We start from the raw sequence: 20,649 nt of genomic DNA on the forward strand, positions 1-20,649 counted from the left end.
CTTGCACATGAAGAATTGAGTTGATGTGTTGAGGCCTCGTTCACAACATGAAGTCGTGAGATGAGGGTAGCATGAAGTCCTCATGAAGTCGTGAGATGAGGGTAGCATGAAGTCCTCACGAGGATTCGATATATCTCCTTTTGAGCTTGGGGAAGTCAATAGTCACACGAACCCATATATCAAGGTGAGAGAAAAGGTGTTTAGTGTTGTGCATGGTAGTGAGCAGCATAATGGTACATTTCTTTATGCCAAAACGATGAAGGTCACGAGGTGACGACATTTTTTTTAAATAAAAATTTAAGGAGTTTTGTATTATTAGTATCGATAAGATACAGCAAGCACTTCTTGGGTGTATAGGAAGGAATGTATACGCTATGGCACGTCATTAGAAGTTGTGTCCTGAATGCCACATGGGAAAACAGGAATGCGGCAAGAGCCCATCAAGGCGCTGGTAGGATCATTTCTAGCTCAAGACAATTTGTGAAAGAGCTCCCTTTAGAAGCTTAGAAGCTAGCCACAGATATTGGTAGTAAGATAAGATCAGTCACTGCTAAACTTCTTGGTAAGAAGCTAAGTAAACTGAAGATGTAACCCCTGGTGTCGACATTCTCTTGATGCGTGATGATTAATGGGTAAGAAGCTAAGTAAACTGCCTGGTGTCGACATTCTCTTGATGCGTGATGATTAATGGGGAAGGTTTGTTTGCATATAAAAGTGCAAACGGAGGTACGGTTGAAGCGGCTCGGCGCCTCCTGAGGCTAGAGCCTGAGCTCCCATTCCATGTTTCCCTTTGGAACCTTAGGCTAAACGAGGATTAGCACTAGCGGTTGACCGCCCCGCATTGCGTGCGGACCTGGCCTTGAGATCCCGTGAGGGTTGCGATGTTGCCCATCTTGATCATGGCTGCTGCAAAGTCCCGAAAGAAGGTGGCCTGGTTGTCGGCGTAGCCGGCGACCTGGTCGTGGGTGGCTCCGGGCGTGGAGTAGAGCACCTCGTCGGAGTGGAGCAGGCCCCGGCCCTTGAGGAGGTTGGTGTAGTAGCGGTTGTCGAAGAGGGTGGGCGTGCCCACGTCCAAGTTGACGAAGGCGCTGGAGGCAGAAGGGCACTGGAGGAGCAAGGAGTCACGGTAGGACGAGGCCAGGGCCGTGGGGTCGTCGACGGTAGTGGGCGGCTGCAAGCGGGAGCTGAAGGTGGCGCAGTTGGCCTTGCCGATGGTGTGGCCTCCGGACAAGGCCACCATGTCGCTGGCCGAGAGGCCCACGGCGGCGAAGTTGGCTACCAGATCGCTGACGTTGAAGTTGAAGCCGGGGAGGAACTGGTTGGGCGAGGGAGCGGTTGGCGGAGAGCCCGTCGCGCCGTCCCAGCAGCACGCGGTAGAAGGGGCCGCCACTCACAAGGACGGACTCGCGGGCGGCCATGGCCAGCACGTCCGCACAGGAGACCACTCCCGGACACTGGCGCTCCAGCGCGGCCTTGATGTCGTCCACCACGTGGAAGCCCCGGAGGGAGTTGTTGTTCGGGCGGGCCTCCTGCTCCCCCTCCAGGACGCCCGGGATGCTCTTGAGCAGCAGCGAGCCGTCGCAACCCTGCACGAAGCAGTCATGGAAGTGGAGGCGCAGCAGCGAGCCCGCCATGCGCGCCTCTGTGGCCACCGCATTTTGCACCACCTCTCTCACAATCGACTCCGCGTTGGGACAGCTGCGATCGTAAAAGGCAACGCTTAGACCTAGTGGTACTGCCGGGCCCCTTAATCCATGCGCCGCGGCGCTCACGAGCGACCAGCTGCAAACTAGTGTGAGGATGAGGCTCGCTGAGTGCAACATATTCTTGAAGCAAAGGAAGAAGAAAGAGGAACTGATCTGTGAGTGGGCTGCTGGTGGGGAGAATGACACAGATTTACACACTTGGGCAGAAGAGTTAGAAAGAGATCCGACGTAAAAGCGGACCCCGAGTCTCTTCCCTTTATACCTTCACCCGGCATGCATGCACCATGTATGATGTGGTGGTGGAAGTGGTCAGAGTAGCGCGTGCGTGTACTCCATCCACCTCAGCCAGAGAGACCGCTTCCAACTTCCACGCAGCCATATATGCCGTCCACATCCAAGCAAGCCTTGACGTTAGCAAACGGCGAAGACTCGTCCATTGACAAATTCGCAGCTCGAGGCTAAAAGGTATTTAACAAAAAGCGGAAGCTTTTTTTTGGGGGGGCGGGGGGGGGGGGGGGGGGGGGGGGGGGGGGGGACCATTCCCACTCCTCGATCCAAGGCGTCGTATTTTCTTTGAAAGATCTCTCTTACCCTGTGTACTTAATTAATGTAAAAATTTTGAAGCTATGTAATTATTGTAGAGAGAAAAAATGTGTAAAGCGTATTTTGCATTTATAGGTAAACAAACTCTTCTCAAAGCTTTAACAATAATTTCTTTTAGTTGGAAAACATTAAGAATAATTAAGAAATATCAGGGTCCGCATGTTCGAGAAAATTAAATAAGGCCTTGAGGGCCTATGTGCACATGTTGTGAGTGGACCCCAGTATTATTAAGGTAAAAATTTAAAGATGAGTGAATTTTGAAAAATGGAGGCCAAAAATAGATTGAGTACGTGCCATTTTCCCTGTCGTGAGTATTGAGCCAAAAATAGTAAGGCTTTCCTTGTTAAATAAAGTGATTAACCCTGTGTAGGTGTTGTGTGTGCACCATTATTAAATTAAATTTGGCAAAGGAGGGTAAAATGACTAAGGCTGACAAAACCAAGGGTGGAATTGGGTAGGTCGTAAGCCATTTGTGGGATGTGGGAAGTGTGGAACTGGGCAAAACTGGATGGCGTGGTCTCCCCTATTAGTTAACTTTGCTAAAACTTAAAGGCACATGCATATCTGAAGGCTCACTCTAGCCCACAATTTAACTAATGCATGGCCCACAAAAATCTTGATGAGTAAACTGAGCCGTGAGGAGTGCCTAGAATTCACTTTAGTTTAGTGTAGTTTTATGGTAGGCTAACCATACACTTGGCAAAGGTAGTTGGGCATGTAAAACCTACACACTTGATAGCTCCTAGTTCAGCCCTACAACCATGCCTGAAATTTGCAACCCTGCCTTGGGCTTCAAACTTTATGGAATTGATTGCATTCCCCCCCACATAAAGAATCCACATGTCTCTCTCAAACTAGGGATATTCTTGCAGCCACTAAGTTCTCCTCTTTCTCTCCCATATGGCATTTTATGTTGGAAAGAATCTCCACTTGATTAAGTATTCCCATAATATCCTATTTCCACTTGTCAATGATGATGAAGAGACAATAGCTTTATTACTAAATAGTATGCTTGAAGAATATGACAATATTGTAACTACACCTCTGAATGTTTTGTATCTAGAAGTTCAAGATGTGGAGTCCTCTCTTATGGGAGGATATAAAAAGAAGCACCTATGACATGAAGCCTATGAGGTGGATCAAGCATATCTCACTCAAAAGAAGAATGGAGAACCTCCTCAATGTAATCATTATGGTAGGATTGGCCATCTCACAACGAATTGTTATCACAAGGATAAACCAAATCTCCAATGCACAACATTTGGAAAGCTAGGACATCTTGTAGAAAAATGCTATAACAACAAGGATGAAGAAAGCATTGCTAGCACCTCTACACTTCAAGCAAACAGTGCACTATGAAACCATGTAAACGCCTCTTATGATGATGACCATGTAGCCCTCAAAGGGGAGATTGATGGGAGTGTTGGGTCCCCATGCCCAACTCATGATAGTGCACATGAGGCACTATGTTTCATGTAGTTATGATGGGGCTTTGGAGGGATATGCTATGCTTAGAAAATACCTAGGACTCATGCATTTTTATTTCATGTAGATCTATGCTCATAGGAGCTATGTTCAATGTATAGATCAAGGAGGGTGTTGGATATGCTCCATCACATGAACATATAAACATCCCCTTGGTAGAGTTCAAATTCAAAGGTCATTACGGTATTAATATTGGCCCTTTTCACTCTTGTAAAACAAGGTCTCAAAGCAACCATAATCAACATGCCTACATCAACCTTCTTTGGAGAAAGAGGTGGAGATAATCATGGAGGTAATGTAGGAGGGGATTATGGAGAAAGATTAGTACCTAATCACCAACAATTAATCTCATGTACCGAGAGCCTATTTAAGAGGCATCGAACTAATGGAATCAAGCGTCTCTATTTTTTATCATTTGCAGTGTTATTATCATTAATGCTAATCACTATTATCAACCTTGGAGAAAGATTAGCACCTAATCTTCAATTAATCTCATACAAACGGAGCCTATTTAAGCGTCATCGAACTAATGGAATCAAGCATCTCTAAGGGTGTGTACACACTAAAGTGGTGTGTAAACACCAAAGGTGTGTACACCACCCTCTTATTAAGAGAGTGACGTGTAAACACTATACGTGTGTACACCCTCTTATTAAGAGAACATAAAATTTGAAGGGTTGGCCACAACTTGCAAGGCATTCTCAGACAATAGCAACAACATGGAAAGGCTGCAAATGAAAGTGCATGCAAGCAAGGTGGTTGGTTATGAACAAAGAGGGCGGTTTTGTTAAAGGGCTAGCTGACTGCAAGTACAAGGCATCACATGGTGCAAGGTATCGTGCACAACAATAGATTGTATGGGAGAGTAAACAAAGCAAGGCGGGTGATCATTGATGTGGCTTTACAAGAAAATGTCACACAAAATGCAACCCTAGTAAGGGTTTGAATGGCAAAAGCAAGGCTAGAGAATGTGGTTGCTCATGGCTTGCACAAGGCTGCTGGAAAGGTGGCATCAAGGGCTAAAGCAAGGTAGTGCTTATTACGACTACAATCAAGCCACCACAAGGGGCTATTGAGCAAAGCAACATCAACACCAAGCGTTAAGGCAACAAGCCTAGCAGCGTCAAGCACAACGTGGGTGACAAGCTTTCCAAGGAAACAAGGGAAATTAGTGTAGAGAGATGAAAACAAGTAGCATAGGTTCTCTCTCTCTCTCTCTCTCTCTCTCTCTCTCTCTTTGTGTCAATATCTCTCTATCCTTCTCTCTAAGTGAATGGTTAAAATTATAATTACCTTGCTTATCAGGGATTAACAAGACTATGGTTGATTGGTTTTTCTTCAGTGTGGTTACACAATTCGTGAAAGAGACAATGTCCATTTCAATAAAGCATTCCCATAAGACTCTCCTCCTTAAATATAGTACATGCTTTGAGTATTGTAAGCCTCAATATCATAAATATGCAATTTGGAGAAAATAAATCAATGCATTTTAACAACCTATTATTGGTTAATTTGTCCTCAACTTATGAAAATGAAAATTGGGATTTTTCTAAATTCCCTGATATAGACTTAGTTACTCCTTGAGGTGGGAGGGATTAAGACAAGATTAGGGAGATTAGAGAGGTGATTCAAATAGTGATTATCCCTAAGCACAAGCACTCAAAGAAATTATTATGTGCCACAATACATCTTGTTGCCTCAACCACATTTCGAAAAAGATATAAAACATCTTTTGATCAATTCAAAGTCATTAATTAAAGAAAAACCCTTTACAAGGATAGCATGTCCTACTTCAAACTCAAACTTCACAAATATCTTCACTTCCATGAACTATTTAATGAGTGTGTCAACTTGATGGCGTCCTTATGTCCATTTATATAACTACCAATATAGAATTGATTATCATATTTGTCTATAAGCTAGCCAAAGATAATAATGGAGATAGAAAAATGATAACTGCAAATCCAAGAAAATAACAGTTCTAGATAGATGGATCATTCAAGATAAGCCCTTATGACACTTATAAAATACTATGACTATAAAGAACCAATGCTCATTCTACAAAATAGTTTGAATGAAACATAATGATGGATAAGGTCTTATGACACTTATGAAATACTATGACTATAAAGAACCAATGCTCATTCTACAAAAAAGTTTGAATGAAACATAATGACAAATGATGGAAACTTAATATGGATGACACATTGCAATCAAAACTCATAGTCAGCAAAGAGCACATCTCCCACCTTGAGGTTGTTGGATATGCTCCATCACATGAACACATAAACATCCCCTTGGTAGAGTTCAATTCAAGGGTCATTAAGGTATTAATATTGGCCCTTTTCACTCTTGTAGCAAGGTCTCAAAGCAACCACAATCAACACGCCTTCATCCACCTTCTTTGGAGGTATTCTTAGAGGCAATAGGTGGAGATAATCAAGAAGTTAATGTAGGAGGGGATTATGGAGAAAGATTAGTACCTAATCACTAGTTAATCTCATGTACCCATAGCCTATTTAAGAGGCATCGAACTAATGGCATTCAACGTCTCTATTGCCTATCATTTACAACATTATTATGATTAATGCTAATCACTATTATCAACCTCCTTAACTAACATTTGGTATCAAGATCCAAGGTTCATCCTTACAATGCTGCAACCATTCAAAGTGCATGTAATCGCATCATGCTATAGTAACTCGAAGTTCATTGTTATGGTAGCGATCCTGCTGGTGACTCAACTCAAAGTTTGCTGCTATGGTGGCGATCGTGTTGGCAACTTAACTCGAAGTTCATTGCTGTGGCGATGCTGCTGATAACTCACGCATCAATTACAATGGGCGATCCTCCTTGTTAAGATATTGAGCTCAACTAGTGCTACGATGGCGGACATTGATGACCCGCCTGGGTGATACCTTCCACATCTACACCACTGGCATGGTTGGTGAATCACTAGCTTTCTTGAAACATCTTAGGATGGGTGGGCCCCAATGGGGGAAAACCTAGTCCATGGTACGATCTGTTGAAGGGTTGGCCATAGCTTGCAAGGCATTCTCACACAATATCAACAACATGGAAAGGCTGCAAATGAAAGTGCATGCAAGCAAGGTGGCTGGGTGTGACAAAGAGGGTGGTTTTGTTAAAGGGCTAGCTGATTGCAAGAAGGCATCACACGGCTACAATAAGGCATCACATGGTGCAAGGTATCATGCAAAACAACAGATCATATGGGAGAGTAAACAAAGCAAGGCGGGTGATCATTGTTGTGGCTTTACAAGAAAATGTCACACACAATGCAACCCTAGTAAGGGTTTGAATGGCAAAAGCAAGGCTAGAGAATGTGGTTGCTCATGGCTTACACAAGGTTGGAAAGGTGGCATCAAGGGCTAAAGCAAGGTAGTTCTTAGGACTGCAATCAAGCCACCGCAAGGGGCTATTGAGAAAAGCAACATCAACACCAAGCATTAAGGCAACAAGCCTGGCGACGTCAAGCACAACGTGGGTGACAAGCTTTCCAAGGAGACTAAGGGAAATTAGTGTAGAGAGATGAAAACAAGAAGCATAGGTTTTCCAAGGAGACTAAGGGAAATTAGTGTAGAGAGATGAAAACAAGAAGCATAGGTTTTCTCTCTCTCTCTCTCTCTCTCGCTATGTCAGTATCTCTCTATCCTTCTCTCTAAGTGAATGGTTAAAATTCTAATTACCTTGCTTATCATATGGATTAACAAGACTATGGTTGATTGGTTTTTCTTCTATTGTGGCACATAATAATTTCTTTTAGTGCTAATGATTAGGGTAATCACTATTTGAATCCCCTCTCTAATCTCCCTAATCCTATCTTAATCCCTCCCACCTCAACGACTAAGTCTATATTAGGGAATTTAGAAAATACAAATTCTCGTTTTCATATGTTTAGGAAAATTAACCAATAATAGGTTGTTAAAATGTATTGACTTATTTTCTCCAAATTGCATATTTATGATATTGAGGCTTACAATACTCAAAGCATGTACTATATTTAAGGAGGAGAATCTTATGGGAATGCTTTATTGAAGTAGACATTGTCTCTATCACGAAATGTGTAACCACACTCATCTTGTTGCCTTAACCACATTTCAAAAAATATAGAAAACAACTTTTGATCAATTCAAAGTCATTAATTAAACAAAAACCCTTTACAAGGACAGCATATCCTACTTTAGACTCTAACTTCACAAATATCACTTCCATGAACTCATTAATAAGTGTGTCAACATTATGACTCAACATTATGACGTTCGTATGTCCATTTATATAACTACCAATATGGCACTGATTATCATATTTGTTTATAAGCTAGCCAAAGATAATAATGGAGATAGAAAAATGATATTTGCAAATCCAAGAAAAATACAATTCTAGATAGACTGATCATTCAAGATAATGCCTTATGACACTTATAAATTACTATGACTATAAAGAACCAATGCTCATTTTACAAAATAGTTTGAATGAAACATAATGACAAATGATGGAAACTTAATATGGATGACACATTGTAATCAAAACTCAGTCAGCAAAGAGCACATCTCCCTGCTTGAGGTTGTTGGATATGCTCCATCACATGAACACATAAACATCCCCTTGGTAGAGTTCAATTCAAAGTCATTAAGGAATTAATATTGGCCCTTTTTACTCTTGTAACAAGGTCTCAAAGCAATCACAATCAACACGCCTACATCCACCTTCTTTGGTGATATTCTTAGAGCCAAGAGGTGGAGATAGTCAAGGAGTTAATGTAGGAGGGGATTATGGAGAAAGATAAGTACCTAATCACTAGTTAATCTCATGTACCCATAGCCTATTTAAGAGGCATCCAACTACTAATGGCATTAAGCATCTCTATTGCCTATGTGATGTAGCATTATTATGATTAATGTAGATCACTATTATCAACCTCCTTAATTAACATTTGGTATCAAGAGCCAAGGTGCATCCTTACAATGTTGCAACCATTCAAAGTGCACTACTGAGGTGATCTCGATGTAACCGCATCATGCTGTAGTAACTCGAACTTCGTTGCTGTGGTGATCCTATTGGTGACTCAACTCGAAGTTTGCTGCTGTGGTGGCGATCGTGCTTGGCAAGTCAACTTACTGTGGCGATGCTGCTGATAACTCACGCATCAATTATTGTGGGCGATCCTCCTTGTTAAGATATCGAGCTCAACTAGTGCTATGTCGGACATTGATGACCAGCCTGGGTGATACGTTCCGCATCTACACCACTGGCATGGTTGGTGAGATTATGGGTGATATGCACCCAGTGGGATGAGAGGCTGTGTGACAGCCACTTTGGATTACTAGAGACTGGCATAGTTATAGCGCGAGCTCATTTAGTTCGGTTCACATTATGGACCGACCCTTGTATGTTGAGTAGTGATTACTAACCTATATAGTGTGTACTCTTATCTTTATGTTATGTCGGTTTAGTAAAGAAGAAGAAGATAGAAGAAAATTCAGGTATCCATCTCTCTCTTGTGTCGTCTTGCCCTCTCTTGTGTGTGTGTGTTTGTGTGTGTTTGCTTGCTAGGGTTTGAAGCTCTCCCTCTCCCCCACATTCTCTTTATGGTATTAGAGCCTGGTTTGTGTGAGAGCTAAGGAGGCAAGAAAGAGGCAAGAATAAGCAAGGAAGGAAGTGGTACTACATGGGTAAGAGCACCATCATCTCTTTTCCCTTTTTAGTTTAGGTACAACACTCCCTCAGTAGCTCTGGAATCTACACATCTTAGATTGAGGAGCTATCTTTATAGGTGCAGAGCTATAGAGCAGGTATGTTGTCCAATCAAACATTTTGTCAGCCAAATTCGTATTTCCAGTGCATTACGGGCCTCATTTCGTCACTGCAAGGTATTTTCAGTAGTTTTCTGGATTTGGTGCTTTTGCTTGAAGGCAAGAAAGCTATTGGGTGTATAAGGTGAAACTTTACAATGATGATAGCATAGATAGGTACAACGCTAGATTGGTAGCTAAAGGATATGCGCAGACACAGGATTGATTATGAGGAGACATTTTCCCTATTTGCAAAGATGGTAACTGTGAGAGTTGTGATTGTAGTGGCTGTAGCTAAAGGCTAGGTTTTACATCAGATGGATGTCAAAAATGCGTTGTTGCATGATGACTTGCAAGAAGAGGTGTATATGGACCAGCCACTAGGTTTTGAGTATACAAGTCACCCAGAGGATGTGTGTAAGCTTCATAAGGCCTTGTAGCAAGCTCCATGATCATGGCATGATAAGATTGTTCAGTATCTTGTCACTATTGGTTCTCATATGGCAGATGCAAATCACTCTTTATATGTCCGCAAGAGTGATAAGGGTAGTGTGATCATCACCATTTATGTAGATGATCTTATTAGTGACAACTAGGAAGAGATTGAGCATGTGAAAAGTCTTCTCAAAAGGAAATTTGAGATGAAGGATTTGGGAGATCTGTGGTACTTTTTGGGAATTGAGCTCATTCGAACACCTAAGGGTATTTGGTTGTACAGAGACAGTATGCATTGGACATGTTGTCCAAGTATAGGATGCCTGATTGTAAGCCAATCTCAGTGTCATTAGATCAAAATGGAAAGCTTAGTGCGGATGCAAGTTATGTGTTGGAGGATCCCACTATGTACAGGAAGATTGTAGGGAGTTTGATCTATGTCACGATTAGTAGGCCAGATTTGAGCTACACTGTCGGCTTAGACAGCCAGTTCAAGCAAGTTCCATGCACAGTGTGCGACGCACATTTTGGTATTTGAGGGCCATTGTTGATTATGCATTGATTTATGCAGCATGTGTATTATTGGAGCTATATGGGTACATAGATGCAGATTGGGCAGGTAGCATCTCAGACAGGAGATGTACCAATGGATTTATGTTTTCATTGGGGAGTGCTGCTATGACATGGAGCAGCAAGAAGCACCCCAAAGTTGCCTTGTCAAAAACAGAGGTAGAGTATAGAGGAGCTGCAGTGGCAGCATGTGAGGTAGCTTGGTTATGTAAGTTGCTTGCTGATTTGGGGTTGCATGTGGAGAGAAAGATTGTCATATATTGTGACAATCTTAGTAGTATACAGTTGGCCAAGAACCCAATTTTCATGCACGGACAAAACACATTGAGGTGGACTACCACTTCATGAGGGAGAGAGTCTTGGCAGGCAACATCGACTTGGCCTACGTCAGCACACAGGATCAGATTGCTGACATCATCTCACGAAGGCCTTGTGGGAGCTAAGAAGCTTCACAGATTTTGAGATATGCTTGGAGTTAATGAGCTGGAGTTGAGTTTGAGGGGGAGTGTTGAGATGTTAAGCTCAACATGAGCTGACACTCACGAGGCGCCTCCATGACCGTTTGACATTTATATCACTGGCACGTTTGGTAGCTGGCATCGACATATCTTTGCCAGAGATTCTACAACTAGACTACACTGACTAGTCCACATCTACCCACTCGTCTTAGCATGTTCACATTATGGACCGCTTGTATACACTTTATTATGTGTGTTAGTCACTTTATCTTCTTTGTAGACCTCTTTTATTGTGTGAAGAAGAAGAATTTTTAGCCTCTCACCTTGTGTGTTATCTTCTAGGGTTTGTGTCACTGTGTGTGTGTGCTTGCAAGAGCTCAAGCTCTTTTCTCCCCTGCATCTTTTCACCTCACCCTGGCTAAATAAAAGGAGATACCCATCAAAAAAATCAATAAACGATGGACTAGAGAATAGGTACCTCACCCTAACTAAATAAAAAGGGATATCCATCAAAAAAATTAATTAAAAATGTCAAAGGAATTAGTCAAAAGAGTGGACAAAAGCGCTTGAGATGGAGAAAAGAATAAATGCGACTAAGAAGAAAGCAGAGGGATGGAGACTGGTGAAGGAGAGTCCACAAGGAAGCCAATATTGATTATATAAATGGTTCTCTAATCACTAGCTTTCTCGAAACATCTGAGGATGGGTGGGCTCCAGTGGGGGAAAACCTGGTCCATGGTACGATCTAATGCCCTCAGATCACCAATGATCAGAATAGCGATAATTGGGACACACATAGTCATGGCTCAACACTGCACCTGCATATTCACTAAGGACCTATTCATAAAAAAATCTTTGAAAATGTTATCTATAGAATATATGGAGGCACGTTCCAATCTACACATGCCACGTTCCATTATACAAATGTATGTTCTCATCAATGCATGCACACTCCCATGTTTCATTTGTGCATGTACCTTCACTTTTGTGCTTACACATACAAATGCATGTATGCTCTATGTACACATGTTCCTAATATTGGTATGTGAATGCACATACACTCTATGTACGCATGTTCCTAAGACTGGTATGTGAATGCTTATACACTCTATGTACGCATGTTCCTAAGATTGGTATGTGAATGCACATACACTCTATGTACGCATGTCACACACAATGCAACCCTAGTAAGGGTTTGAATGGCAAAAGCAAGGCTAGAGAATGTGGTTGCTCATGGCTTGCACAAGGCTCAAAAGGTGGCATCAAGGGCTAAAGCAAGGTAGTTCTTAGGACTACAATCAAACTACCACAAGGGGCTATTGAGAAAAGCAACATCAACACCAAGCGTTAAGGCAACAAGCCTGGCAACGTCAAGCACAACATTGGTGAGAGATGAAAACAAGAAGCATAGGTTCTCTCTCTCTCTCTCTCTCTCTCTCTCTCTCTCTTTCTCTATGTCAGTATCTCTCTATCCTCCTCTCTAATCCTCCTCTCTAAGTGTGGTTAAAATTCTAATTACCTTGCTTATCATGGATTAACAAGTTTATGGTTGATTGGTTTTTCTTCTATTGTGGCACATAATAATTTCTTTGAGTGCCTGTGATTAGGGTAATCAATATTTTAATCCCCTCTCTAGTCTCCCTAATCCTATCTTAATCCCTCCCACCTCAACGAGTAACTAAATCTATATTAGGGAATTTAGAAAAATACCAATTTTTGTTTTCATATGTTTAGGAAAATTAACCAATAATAGGTTGTTAAAATATATTGATTTATTTTCTCCAAATTGCATATTTATGATATTGAGGCTTATAATACTCAAAGCATGTATTATATTTAAGGAGGAGAATCTTATGCGAATGCTTTATTGAAGTGGACATTGTCTCTATCACGAAATGTGTAACCACACTCATCTTGTTGCCTCAACCACATTTTGAAAAATATAGAAAACAACTTTTGATCAATTCAAAGTCATTAATTAAACAAAAACCCTTTACAAGGATAGCATGTCCTACTTCAGACTCTAACTTCACAAATATCTTCACTTCCATGAACTCATTAATGAGTGTGTCAACATTATGACGTCCGTATGTCCATTTATATAACTACCAATATGGCATTGATTATCATATTTGTTTATGAGCTAGCCAAAGATAATAATGGAGATAGAAAATGATATTTGCAAATCCAAGAAAAATACAGTTCTAGATAGAGCAATCACTCGTGGGTTAGCCAGCCTCCCAACCACTGTAGTGACGTGATCCATTTAAGAATTTGGTTAGGTTTTGTCCAAGGTACTAGGGAAAAGAGTTCCCAGGCCCCCTAGCTGGATATTCGTGCAAACTTAAAACTAATCATACCACTTACACACCCAATATGAAATTGCCTTTTTCACAGATTCAGTTGTCTTTAAAACAATCTTTTAATAAACCTATAGTATCACAGATCATAATCCTCCAAAATATCCGGTTGAATCCTAATTTCCAATTTTTCCTTCATCGGTGTACCTATGGCATCATTGGCAACCAGATGCTCACCATCTATCCACAGGGGCCTTTTCGATAGTTCCCAGCTCATAGTACCCGGCAATATATTCACTTATAAAAGTCAAAATGGAATCTCCATTGAAGATCAGCAAGATCAACCACAACAGATCCATATAAAAGAGCCATGGACTCATCCGTTGAGGACCAGCAAGGTCAATCAACCAGATCCATGTCCAAATTCAGAAAATAACTCTTACTCCTTGCTCCAATATCTTCCCCGATGCACGTGTGGGTATCTTCGGCGACGACCAGAGCCCAAGCACCGCTTATGACACTCATAAAGTACTATGACTATAAAGAACCAATGCTCATTTTACAAAATAGTTTGAATGAAACATAATGACAAATGATGGAAACTTAATATGGATGACACATTGCAATCAAAACTCATAGTCGGCAAAGAGCACATCTCCCTGCTTGAGGTTGTTGGATATGATCCAACACATGAACACATAAACATCCCCTTTTGGTAAAGCTCAATTCAAAGGTCATTAAGGTATTAATATTGGCCCTTTTTACTCTTGTAACAAGGTCTCAATGCAACCACAATCAACACGCCCTACATCCTCCTTCTTTGGTGATATTCTTAGAGGCAAGAGGTGGAGATAATCAAGGAGTTAATGTAGGAGGGGATTATGGAGAAATATTAGTACCTACTCACTAGTTAATCTCATGTACCCATAGCCTATTTAAGAGGCATCCAACTAATGGCATTAAGTGTCTCTATCGCCTATCTGTTTGCAGCACTATTATGATTAATGCAAATCACTATTATCAACCTCCTTAATTAACATTTGGTATCAAGAGCCAAGGTGCATCCTTACAATGTTGCAACCATTCAAAGTGCACTACTGAGGTGATCTTGATGAAACCGCATCATGCTGTAGTAACTCGAACTTCATTACTGTGGTGATCCTATTGGTGACTCAACTCGAAGATTGCTACTATGGTGGCGATGGTGCTTGGCAAGTCAACTTGAAGTTTGTTTTGCTGTGGCGATGCTGTTGATAACTCACGCAGCAATTATTCTGGGTGATCCTCCTTGTTAAGATATCGAGCTCAACTAGTGCTACGTTAGACATTGATGACCCGCCTGGGTGATACCTTCCACATCTTGGAGTATTAGGTGAAGATAGCCACCACAAAGGTCCCCAAACTCTTGGAGTATTAGGTGACGATAGCCACCAATTTCCCCCCTCTCTCGGAGTGGATCTTCTCCAAGAAGTTGAAGGCAACTTGATCAACAACAAGATCCGGTCCACGAAGAAATTGGAGCATAAGCTCATCATCTATCACACATAGGATTGCTACCAGGTCACCAAACAGCCAGAGATCATGGAGCACATGGATAGAATTAGATTAGGCTAGAAGCTCTTCCAACTTGAGGGCCAGACCTTAGCACATCCTCCAGATTTATTTCTTCTTGTCACACATATCTCATCAGTACTAGCACATCCAAAGATTCGATAGGAGATGACTTGACATTGGCCCTATAAGAAACTAAGTGGAGCATGGGGGGTGGCCATAGACATCATGAGAGGCCTAGTCAGCAAGTGGTGAAGTGGGAAGACATTTTTGAACTTGCTCTCCCCATCCCAGAGCTTCCCCAATCACACACAAACTCATGGGTAAAAAACCTGTGTGGTGGTGACCCTAGCTTCTCTAGGCCAAGTATGGGAAGGAGTACTGCTATGCTCCTAGGAATCCCAATAAAGCAAAGATGGGCCTACTATTGGAAGGAGTATTGTTATGCTCCCAGGTATCCCTATTTATTTACCCAATTGAATGAAGATGGGCCTAGGACCTCTTCAAGCAAGAACACCCAAAGCTGTAGTTTAATTTTCCCTGGATATCTCTCGCTTCTCTAGGCCAAGTATTGGAAGGAGTATTGCTATGCTCCCAGGTATACCTATTTATTTCCCAACTTGAACGAAGATGGGCCTAGGACGTGTTTGAGAAAGAGCTAGAGAAAAACCCAAAGCTATGTGTTGGTGACCCTACCTTCTCTAGGCAAAGCATTGGAAGATGTACTGCTATGCTCCCAAGTATCCCTATTTATTTCCCATTCGAGCAAAGATGGGCCTAGTATTCGAAGGAGTAGTGCTATGCTCCTAGGTATCCCTATTTTTTTCCCCAATCAAATGAAGATGGTCCTAGGACCTCTTAGAGCAAGAGAGCCCAAGGTTGTAGTTTAATTTACCCTGGATATCTCCACCTTCTCCAGGCCAAGTATTGGAAGGAGTACTGCTATGCTCCCAAGTATCCCTATTTATTACCCTGGATATCTCCACCTTCTCTAGGCCAAGTATTGGAAGGAGTACTGCTATGCTCCCAAGTATCCCTATTTATTTCCTAACTTGAAACAAGATGGGCCTAGGAACTCTTCAAGAAAGAGTTAGATAAAAACCCAAAGCTGTAGTTCAATTTCAACTAGATATATCCACCTTAACCACCCGTCCTTCTCCATGAAGAATGGATGCTTTGCACAATGCAAAAACTCATCCAAGTGATGAGGTGTCCGCCGACATGGTCATTACTATTTGCTTTTTTTAGCTCAACATTGTCCTCTTGGTGGAGTTTCCAAAAAGTATTTCAAGCAAGATTATGGAGACCCCTAGAGTCTTAAGAAATACATAGAAGTTCCCATAAGAATGTGATGCTTGTCAAAGATTGGGCCAGCCTAGCATTGCATAATCGGATATGCCACATAATCTAATATTTCCCCCATTGAATCATAGTGGGGTCTTGATTCTATAGGACCATTCAAACTTCGTGCTCACACCAAGGTGGCAATAATTATATTCTAGTGGAATAGATGATTATACCAAGTGGGTTGAGGCTTAGGCTTTAAGTGATAATAAAGCCACTTTAGCTGTGCCAAATTTTTGTATGAGATGATTTATGACTAGATTCATTGTATGATTAATCAAGGAAGTCATTTTTATAATAAAGTCATGAAGAGCTTGACTCAACATTATAACAAAGTCATGAAGAGCTTGACTTAACATTATATGAAGTCATGAAGTGATTGACTCAACATTATATGATTATTCATTTACAAAATTACAATGTATCCATAAGTAAATGGCCAGACTGAATACTGCAACAAAATTTTAAAAAAAAATCTAAAAAAGGAAATCAATGAAAATAGGACAGATTCGGAAGTGAAACTTTGTTCGGATCTATATGGGCACTCCAAAGTGCTTAGAATTCAATGAAAATAGGACAGATTCGGAAGTGAAACTTTGTTCGGATCTATATGGGCACTCCAAAGTGCTTAGAATTCAGCCAAACCGGACACAATAGGGTACACACCTTTTCAGTGCCATACAATCTCTAAGTAAAGGCTCCCATGTAATTTGTGGTTCCCAAGTTATGGTAGAAATTTCAACCAGATTATCTATAGAGGATTTTGAGGAGCACTCAATTCAACAATTACATGCTCTTATTGAAAATCAGATCTGGCATTGTCTACCATCGTCTCGAAAGTTTTTTGTGGATTGGAATGTAAAGTTTGGATTTTCAAAGTTAGTAATGCAGTTCTTTAGTTTAATTTCAGGATGGATCCACATCTAGGAAAGTTGAGGTGGATGTGGGATTATTGGGTTTCTAGTGGACTTGGAACATGAAGTTTTGAACTTAATACTTAGGATGATGTCAACCTAGCTAAAGTTGTGCATGATTTTATATTGAAATCTTATTTTGAAATATAATTGAAAGTGTTTCCTCATATGTTATTTTTATCAAATTTTTTCATGATGAGTTCCTTATCACGTGTCACCACATGCTTTGAATTGCAGAAAGAGTAACTTGAATGTAATTATTTTAATCAAGGAGGAAATTTTCATTAGTTGTTTTTGTCACAAGGTCATCTCGATTTGTGATTGTCTTAACTCTGGTGATTATGATTGTGGGTGTAAAGTGATTTCCCATTGCAACACTCGTTTATGCTTTACTTTTGCTCCATTTTCAATTTTTTTAACGAAATGATTACCCATAGGACTACTTAATTGTCAAAAAAAATCCATGGGTATTTTTATGTTTGCAGATGAGGTTACTTGGGACAAAATTATGTACACTGAGCTAGCACACTTAGATAAAGAACCTAAACCCTAGCTCATGCAAAACAAAAACTACCCATATTTGTAGTATCCAGGTATTCTAGCAAGCCCAAGCAAAGTACCTCCTCTGACTTTTGCTTTAGGACAGTAGGATATTCTGCACTTTGCTAAGAAAATAAGGAATGATAGCACTAGAAATAGTGAAGTTGAGAGAGCAGCTACTGCAAAAACAACAAGGATAGCAGAGGTAGTAGAATTAATCTATTCAAAAGAGACTGGAGCATGCGTTACAATTGTTTCATGAAAAGATAACATGTACGCCTATTCATCAAAAGAGATTGGAGCATGCATTACAAAAGTTTCATAAGAAGATTACGTGTGTGTAAAGAGAATGCCTTAAGGACTTGCACATGAAGAATTGAGTTGATGTGTTGAGGCCTCGTTCACAACATGAAGTCGTGAGATGAGGGTAGCATGAAGTCCTCATGAAGTCGTGAGATGAGGGTAGCATGAAGTCCTCAAAGGATTCGATATATCTCCTTTTGAGCTTGGGGAAGTCAATAGTCACGAACCCATATATCAAGGTGAGAGAAAAGGTGTTTACTGTTGTGCATGGTAGTGAGCACATAGAATTAGCATAATGGTACGTTTCTTTATGCAAAAATGATGAAGGTCACGAGGTGACGACATTTTTTTTAATAAAAATGCAAGGAGTTTTGTATTATTAGTATCGATAGAATACAACACTTCTTGGGTGTATAGGAAGGAATGTATACGCTATGGCACGTCATTAGAAGTTGTGTCCTGAATGCCATATGGGAAAACAGGAATGCAAGAGCCCATCAAGGCCCTGGTAGGATCATTTCTAGCTCCAGACAATTTGTGAAAGAGCTCCCTTTAGAAGCTTAGAAGCTAGCCACAGATATTGGTAGTAAGATAAGATCAGTCACACTAGTGCTAAACTTCTTGGTAAGAAGCTAAGTAAACTGAAGATGTAACCCCTGGTGTCGACATTCTCTTGATGCGTGATGATTAATTGGTAAGAAGCTAAGTTAACTGAAGATGTAACCCCTGGTGTCGACATTCTCTTGATGCGTGATGATTAATTGGGAAGGTTTGTTTGCATATAAAGGTGCAAACGGAGCTACGATTGAAGCAACTCGGCACCTCCCCTCCCAGTCCATGTTAAGAAGTTATGTTTCCCTTGGGAACCTTAGGCTAGAGCCTGAGCTCCCATTCCATGTTTCCCTTTGGAACCTTAGGCTAAACGAGGATTAGCACTAGCGGTTGACCACCCCGCATTGCATGCGGACCTGGCCTTGAGATCCTGTGAGGGTTGCGATGTTGCCCATCTTGATTATGGCTGCTGCTGCAAAGTCCCGAAAGAAGGTGGCTTGGTTGTCACGGGCACTCCTCATGATGGTTGCGAGACATGCAAAGGTAGTGCCCCCACTCCTTTGAATAAAATAAAAAACTTATTGAAATCTTTTAAAATTTCCAACACTCCTATGGCTACCAACAACTGAGCTACCTCACAGCTCCCAAACCTAAAATTTGGTAGCTAGTGTACCACCTATTCATGCATATACCCTCATAGTACGTGGCAATATATTCACTTATAAAAGTCAAAATGGAATCTCCATTGAAGATCAGCAAGATCAACCAACAGATCCATATAAAAGAGCCATGGACTCATCCGTTGAGGACCAGCAAGGTCAATCAACCAGATCCATGTCCAAATTCAGAAAATAACTCTTACTCCTTGCTCCAATATCTTCCCCGATGCACGTGTGGGTATCTTCGGCGACGACCAGAGCCCAAGCACCGCTTATGACACTCATAAAGTACTATGACTATAAAGAACCAATGCTCATTTTACAAAATAGTTTGAATGAAACATAATGACAAATGATGGAAACTTAATATGGATGACACATTGCAATCAAAACTCATAGTCGGCAAAGAGCACATCTCCTTGCTTGAGGTTGTTGGATATGATCCATCACATGAACACATAAACATCCCCTTTTGGTAAAGTTCAATTCAAAGGTCATTAAGGTATGAATATTGGCCCTTTTTACTCTTGTAACAAGGTCTCAAAGCAACCACAATTAACACGCCTACATCCTCCTTCTTTGGTGATATTCTTAGAGGCAAGAGGTGGAGATAATCAAGGAGTTAATGTAGGAGGGGATTACGGAGAAAGATTAGTACCTAATCACTAGTTAATCTCATGTACCCATAGCCTATTTAAGAGGCATCCAACTAATGGCATTAAGCGTCTCTATTACCTATCTGTTTTGCAGCACTATTATGATTAATGCAAATCACTATTATCAACCTCCTTAATTAACATTTAGTATCAAGAGCCAAGGTGCATCCTTACAATGTTGCAACCATTCAAAGTGCACTACTGAGGTGATTCTGATGAAACTGCATCATGCTGTAGTAACTCGAACTTCGTTGCTATGGCGATCTTATTGGTGACTCAACTCAAAGTTTGCTGCTATGGTGGCCATGGTGCTTGGCAAGTCAACTCGAAGTTCGTTTTGCTGTGGCGATGCTGCTGATAACTCACGCATCAATTATTGTGGGTGATCCTCCTTGTTAAGATATCGAGCTCAACTAGTGCTACGTCGGACATTGATGACCCGCTTGGGTGATACCTTCCGCATCTACACTACTGGCATGGTTGGTGAGATTACAAGTGATATGCGGCTAGTGGGATGACAGGCTATGTGACACCCATTTTGGATTACTAGAGACTGGCATAGTTATAGCGCGAGCTCATTTAGTCCAGTTCACATTATGGACTGACCCTTGTATGTTGTAGTAGTGATTACTAACCTATATAGTGTGTACTCTTATCTTTATGTTATGTTGGTTGAGTAGAGAAGAAGAAGATAGAAGAAAATTCAGGTATCCATCTCTCTCTTGTGTCTTGCCCTCTCTTGTGTGTGTGTGTTTTCTTG

At 41.2% G+C, this 20,649-nt stretch overlaps 1 pseudogene across 1 annotated transcript in view; it reads right to left on the reverse strand.

The window, feature by feature from the left end:
* Nucleotides 1-238: 238 nt before the first annotated feature.
* LOC147636512 (peroxidase P7-like) overlaps nucleotides 239-20,649 on the reverse strand; it is a 29,225-nt pseudogene continuing 8,814 nt past the window's right edge. Inside the window, exon 2 of the transcript XR_015266415.1 lies at nucleotides 239-1,810. The product of XR_015266415.1 is annotated as a peroxidase P7-like (transcript). The remainder of the gene's footprint in view (nucleotides 1,811-20,649) is intronic.

Source organism: Cibotium barometz, chromosome 8 (genome assembly GCF_041138505.1).
Source record: "Cibotium barometz isolate CiBa-2024 chromosome 8, ASM4113850v1, whole genome shotgun sequence".
Classification (NCBI taxonomy): Eukaryota; Viridiplantae; Streptophyta; class Polypodiopsida; order Cyatheales; family Cibotiaceae; genus Cibotium; species Cibotium barometz.